Source organism: Crotalus tigris, unplaced genomic scaffold (genome assembly GCF_016545835.1).
Source record: "Crotalus tigris isolate CLP2741 ecotype Arizona unplaced genomic scaffold, ASM1654583v1 scf7180000017749.438534, whole genome shotgun sequence".
In the NCBI taxonomy this organism is placed as follows: Eukaryota; Metazoa; Chordata; class Lepidosauria; order Squamata; family Viperidae; genus Crotalus; species Crotalus tigris.
This window is the reverse complement of record NW_024096613.1, coordinates 363145-369144: the sequence shown is the minus strand read 5'-3', so window position 1 is coordinate 369144 and position 6000 is coordinate 363145. Positions and strand designations below refer to the sequence as shown.

General features: G+C 36.6%; 1 long non-coding RNA gene across 1 annotated transcript in view; it reads left to right on the top strand.

Annotated features, from left to right (window-relative positions):
- Positions 1 to 1178: 1178 nt before the first annotated feature.
- Positions 1179 to 6000, top strand: part of LOC120306735 — a 182094-nt gene continuing 177272 nt past the window's right edge. The window contains exon 1 of the long non-coding RNA XR_005556381.1: positions 1179 to 1272. This is a non-coding gene — a long non-coding RNA (uncharacterized LOC120306735). The remainder of the gene's footprint in view (positions 1273 to 6000) is intronic.

Genomic DNA, 6000 nt, shown 5'->3' with positions numbered 1-6000 from the left:
GCAGAATCACACCTAGGAAAAGAGGGGTGAGATATTGTGAAAAAATATCCCCTTTTTTGAGTCAGAGATTGCAAACACATACATGCATGCAGTTTCAATTTCTTGCCCATAAATAAATCATTTATTGTTGTCATAACTTGCACGTTCTTATTGAAACATGCTTTCTCAGAATTTTAATGGAATCAGTTAGCCATGATTGGGACATTTTAAAATATTGCACATGATGGCCTTGATTACGTAGAAAGAGGATTTTGGTATTTTTCTGGCCCTGCTATGGAAAGTGGGTGCTATCAAGGGGATGACCAGGGATGCAATAAGCCTCAATTTAACAGTGGCTAGATGATTTCCATGCAATCAAAGGAAGTTTTCAAATGACCAATGACTATCCATAAAATGTATCATATGTATCGAGGCAGAAGAGGGAAAACTATTTCATATATTTCTCCCCAATCATAATGTAATTTGTCTAAGCAGCTTGGCAAGTTTGGTATTTTACATCTCAACGAACTAGTTGCTACTGAAAAGTATAGAGAATACAAAGCAAGTCAAAAAGAGGACTAATGCAGACATATATACTCATTCCCTACAGATTGCTTATAAATAACTTGCATTACTTTTCATGGATTAAAACTTCCGAAAGCTTAACATCTCTTGACATCTCCAGTGTGGTCTTTTTCAATGCTGAGTTCTTTAGTCAGCAATACTGAGCCTTGTACATGCACTTAAAAATCAAGATATTAATACATTGCTCTTACTCCTAACTCTACCATGTTCAGCAATTAAATCTTTCCCTATAACATATAAACTGAATATTATGACCCAGCATCAAAATGTCCGATTGTTCCGTGCAACAAAAGATGAAATTGTCAGCTCAAGGATATGTTTTCTTTGGCCACATTTTAACCGACAACATGATAACTTGGAATCGCTTCTCTTCTGAACTTGGAGCTAAAAGCCACATATGTATGCAAATAAGCATAGTTTGTGCATGAAGGCTATTTATTTTCTCCTTTTAGCTGAGAATAAGATCCTCTGTAATCTGGAAGAAGCCACACAATGCCTCCATGTTTGAAAAGATAAATAGGTGACATTTTTCCTGCCTTGCAGGGTGATTTGGGGTAATCATAACAAGTGTATTGCAAAACACACTTGCAACTTTCCTTAATATCAACAAAGAGCGGAGTTCCCAGAGTGAGAATCTGAATCAGCTTTAACAGACTGCACCTGGAACATCTCTCTCAACCTAATACATTCACTTTGCACCATTGAGAGGTAAGCACAGCCTTCAGGAGCCAATTGTAAGTTCTGCCAACCTGTTTATTATTCTTCCTTCTTTGGGGAGTGCTCCATTTATACAGTAGGCTACTCTCTGCAAGCATTGCTATCATTTAGAATTCAGCAGCAAGACTGAGTAACGTGACAACAGCTTATTGACTGCATGCTTTAAAATAGGAGACTATCCCATGCCAAATAGCCAGGAGAAGTCATTTACAGTTCAGTCTCTCTGAATAAAGTCATCATTTGTTCTAATGTTTGTGAGCCATTTTAGATTCATAAACATTTTCTTGTGCTACCAAGAGGTTATCCAAGTACAAATAGCCCCAGTTAGATAATTCTCCAGAGACCACCAGCAAGGCCTGGTCAGATAGACCGATTGCTAACATATTTATGATTCTGTTTTTCATTATCTTAAAAATTTAATTTATGCTGTCCCTTTTCTAGTAGAAATTATAGAGCAAAGTGCAAAACGGACTTTTAAAGTGTCATTGTCCAGCAGAATGACCTCTGAGCAGTACACGATGACTTTCTCTTTGCAGCTTATTTTACTGCACAGTATTGTCGTCATCCCTATCTGAAATCTATAAATGATGAGGTCCATAAACCAGCTTTATTATAAACACCAGAATCCATTTGAAAGTTTGTAAGGGTGAGGAGGGGACAGTGAGGCTTAAACCTAGGTCAAATTAATCCATTAATATTACAATTTTCTAGACTTAATCTCAAACGTGCCAGAAGGGAATGAAGGAGAAGAAGAAGAAAAAGGAAGACTAATTTTTTTTGCTATTTCTTTTTAGCACCAGTGAAAAATCCTGCTTAAAGTACTAAACTGAGAATTTTGACTGCCATGTTTTTAATAAAATATGGAATTCTCTTGTACTGTGTTTGGGAATAATTAAATCTCTGAAAGGGTAAGATACAGATACAGAATCACTAGCTCCTTTATTAAGCCAACCTGCTTCACCATTTTGCAAAATCAGAGAGCAGTTCACTCTAGAATATCAGCTAAAATACTTTTGTTACATGGGACAAGAAAACATGTGAAACTAAATAAATGCATGCTTGTGAATATACACACATGTGCATACAGATTCCCCCCTTTTCCCCTTGTGAGTTTAAAAAGGAAACTAAAAACTCCTATTTCCCAAAAGTTGCCTCAATTACTTTACAGAATGTGTCAACATGAATAATGATATCAAGAGACCTGCCAAAAACACCATAGGAGAGACTAAAAGTACACAGACTGCAGCAGGCAGACAGCTATGCTGCATAAAGTATGCCTCAACTGGAAATGTCCCTTAGAGGAAAGAGATTGCACAGACCAGGCCTCTAGTGAAGTTAATACCCAAAACAAAGGTACTCCAGATTTGTACAAGAGGAATGTACAAATCTTTGAAAGAGGTGTTGTGGAATATACGGAGGCATGTACACATTTGTTTTTTAAGATAATTAAAATAGTGGCCTCTTTTCAGAAAGTTCTTTTTCAGAAGTGGTTTTGGCTGTCTCCACAGACTTGTACTTGTACTTGACTTCCCAAACTCAGCTCCAATCTTGTCATCTTTTAAATGCAAAATTCCAATTTAAATTGAATCGGGGTTCACTTGCACTGGCTGTCAAATGTTAGTTCTCTTCCCTGTTTCCAGATTGGTTTGTAATTAAGACATATGACTTGGGACCAAGTTACCTGAGTTGCTTCTTCTCCCAGTTGTCTCTATCAGTCCAGTGTGGTCCAGTAGATTGGGCATGATACCGGTCTTATCAGCCAAGGAATGGCGGCTGGCAGGGACTAGCAGATGTTCCTTCTTTGTTTTAGCATCTGCCTCTGGAACATTTTTCTTTCAGAGATCAGGATGACCCTGACCTAATTTACTTTTCAGAAGGAATTGAAGACATGGTTATGTGCCTGGGCCTGGGCCCACAAGGATATGAATGGTCCTGTTTTCTAGCCGTATTGATATCTATGTTGATAATTTTCCTCAGATGCCACATATATTTTGTCTTCTACTGTAATTGTTTTTATCAGTTTTATGATTGTTTGCAGCCCAGAGTCACTTTTCTAAAACGGGCACCTATAGAAATTAATGAATTAATTTGATTTTACAGTAATTAGTTAATTTGTGCATTTTCAAGTATATATGATTTTGTATGTATTTCTGTAAAATGCACAGAGGGGTGTTTTTTTTGGGGGGGGGGGGGAAGTGAAAGGAATTGCCAGCAGTTTTAACTTTTCTTTCTAAGTAATTGAAATCTGAATTTTCCCTTTAAGATCCTATATTTTAATCTAACTGCAACTACGTAGCAAAAATCTTTTGTTGACTTTTTTTTTTTAGTTTCTACCTCTTATTTTCACCTTGTTGAAGTTCTATTACATTTTAGATATAGTTCAAATCATGGTTTCATTAATATAAAGTGTCCTTATTTACTTTCAGGAAAAAGTCCTGATTTCCAAAAGCAGTCCCTTCCCATTCTTTAAAATATATTTTTAAAAGGAAATGACCTTGTCCTTTAAATTAATACATTGGCAAATTAACCTAAATGCTCTTCTGATCTACAGCCGCACAGCCTGGTGTCATAGACCATCAGGCCAATAACAGCGTATTTTCAGACTGTTAGAGAGAACTCAATTATGCCTTTAAATGTAATCTACTGTGATCCAGAAAGCCCATACGTCTTCAGGCAAAGTAAAAAACAAAACAAAACAAGGGGTGATGGTGGGGGTCAAGATTTTACTACTGCATAAAAATGCACTGGCAATAATAAAGAGGAAATTAAATTTCTTCAAACTACATTACAGTGACATTATGAGCCTATCTCAAAACCACAGCAAGGCCCCCAAAGGCGCTCCTTGCCATACCATTTCTGTCCTTAACTTGTCTCCTATTGCTTGAGGTCAGTTAAGGACACGGAGCTAAGCTTGTTCTTGATTCTTTCTGACCTTTGATTTCACTTAACTTCTCTTCTGAAACAGTCCTGGAGGCTCGTTTTTCATAGAAGAGTCTATGTTAATTGCACAAGGAAAGAACCAGCCCCTTAGAGCCTCGGCCATCTGTGAGAAGATTCTGCCTTCTGTCGACTGGCACCCGGCCAAAATCTCCCTTCCCTCATTGCTGTATGCAGACACAAACCCACATGCATAAACACAAATGCTCCATTTGTAAGATGGAAATGGTGATTATGATTTTTGCCTTGAGGCAGGAAATAAATCTGCAGCATTATCCTAAATGAGCCTGTTCAGAAATACTGTACACCTTGGAGAATGCCAAAGAAAGTATCTCCATTTCTAGGAAATAGAAACAGAACAATAATACAGATAGTCTTCGACTTACAACGGTTCGTTTTGTGACCGTTCAAAGTTGCAACGGCTCTGAAGAATGTGACTTATGACTATTTTCCACAGTTACGAACTTTGCAGCATCCTGTTATCATGTGATCAAAATTCAGACGCTTGGCAACTTATGATGGTTGCAGTGTCTCAAGGCCATGTGATCACCTTTTGTGACCTTCTGACAAGCAAAGTCAATGAGGAAACCAGATTCATTTAACAAATAGATTACTAACTTATCAACTGCAGGGATTCACTTAACAACTATGGCACGAAAGGTCATAAAATGGGGCAAAACTCATGTAACGATCAAATAAGTGAGATAGGCCTCAGTCCCAAGGTCTGTATAAGGAAACTCTGACAGAATAGAATAGAATAGAATAGAATAGAATAGAATAGAATAGAATAGAATAGAATAGAATAGAATAGAATAGAATAGAATGGAATGGAATGGAATGGAATGGAATGGAATGGAATGGAATGGAATGGAATAGAATCTTGGAGGTCTTCTAGTCCAGCCCCCTGCTCAAGCAGGAGAACCTATACTATTTTAGACAAGTGACTGTCCAGTCTCTTCTTAAAAGCCTCCAATGATGGAGTGCCCATGATTTCTGGAGGCAAACTGTTCCACTGGTTAATTGTCCTCACTATTAGGAAGTTTCTCCTTAATTCCAGGTTGCTTCTCTTTTTAGTCTGTTTCCAACTATTGTTTCTTTTCTTGCTTTCTGATGCTTTGGAAAATAGTTTGACACACACCCCTCTTCTTTGTGGCAGCCCTCAAATACTAGAATATTGCTATCATGTCACCCCTGTTTCTTCTTTTCTTTAGACTAGCCAAACTAGGTAAAATTAAAGGTATGAGTATCTTGTGATTTTTAATAACTCAAACAGACAGCAAGATGTGATTTTTTTAAGCAAAAAAGAGTAAACTTTCCCAAGAACTAAGAACATCTTTTTGCAGAACTATAGTGAAAAAACAATTAACTAAATCATAAAGAAATTAATTGCTGAAAAGTTTCCTTTAGTGTTTGAATAAATGCACCCTTTTAATATGCACTAACAATCTTTGAAATTAATAGTAAATGGTCCAAAGTCTATAAGCTGATGGATACTACATTTAACTACATAAAGGCTGAAGATTAGCTCTTTGATCAACTCTTGGCTTTTGTTAAAGTATAATCTTTGTTCTTTTAGTGACTTAATTCATTTTATGTAATCTCTTTTTGCGTCTTAATATATTATTGAAATATATTCTAAATAAAATAAAATAATGAAATTCTCTGTCTTTTCCTTTCATTTATGATCCAAAATGCAAGATATGATAGACTTTTCCTGAAGAGAAAAATTGGGGCTATTCAGTACCCTTACTCAATAAATCTAGTGATGACGATCTCAAATAT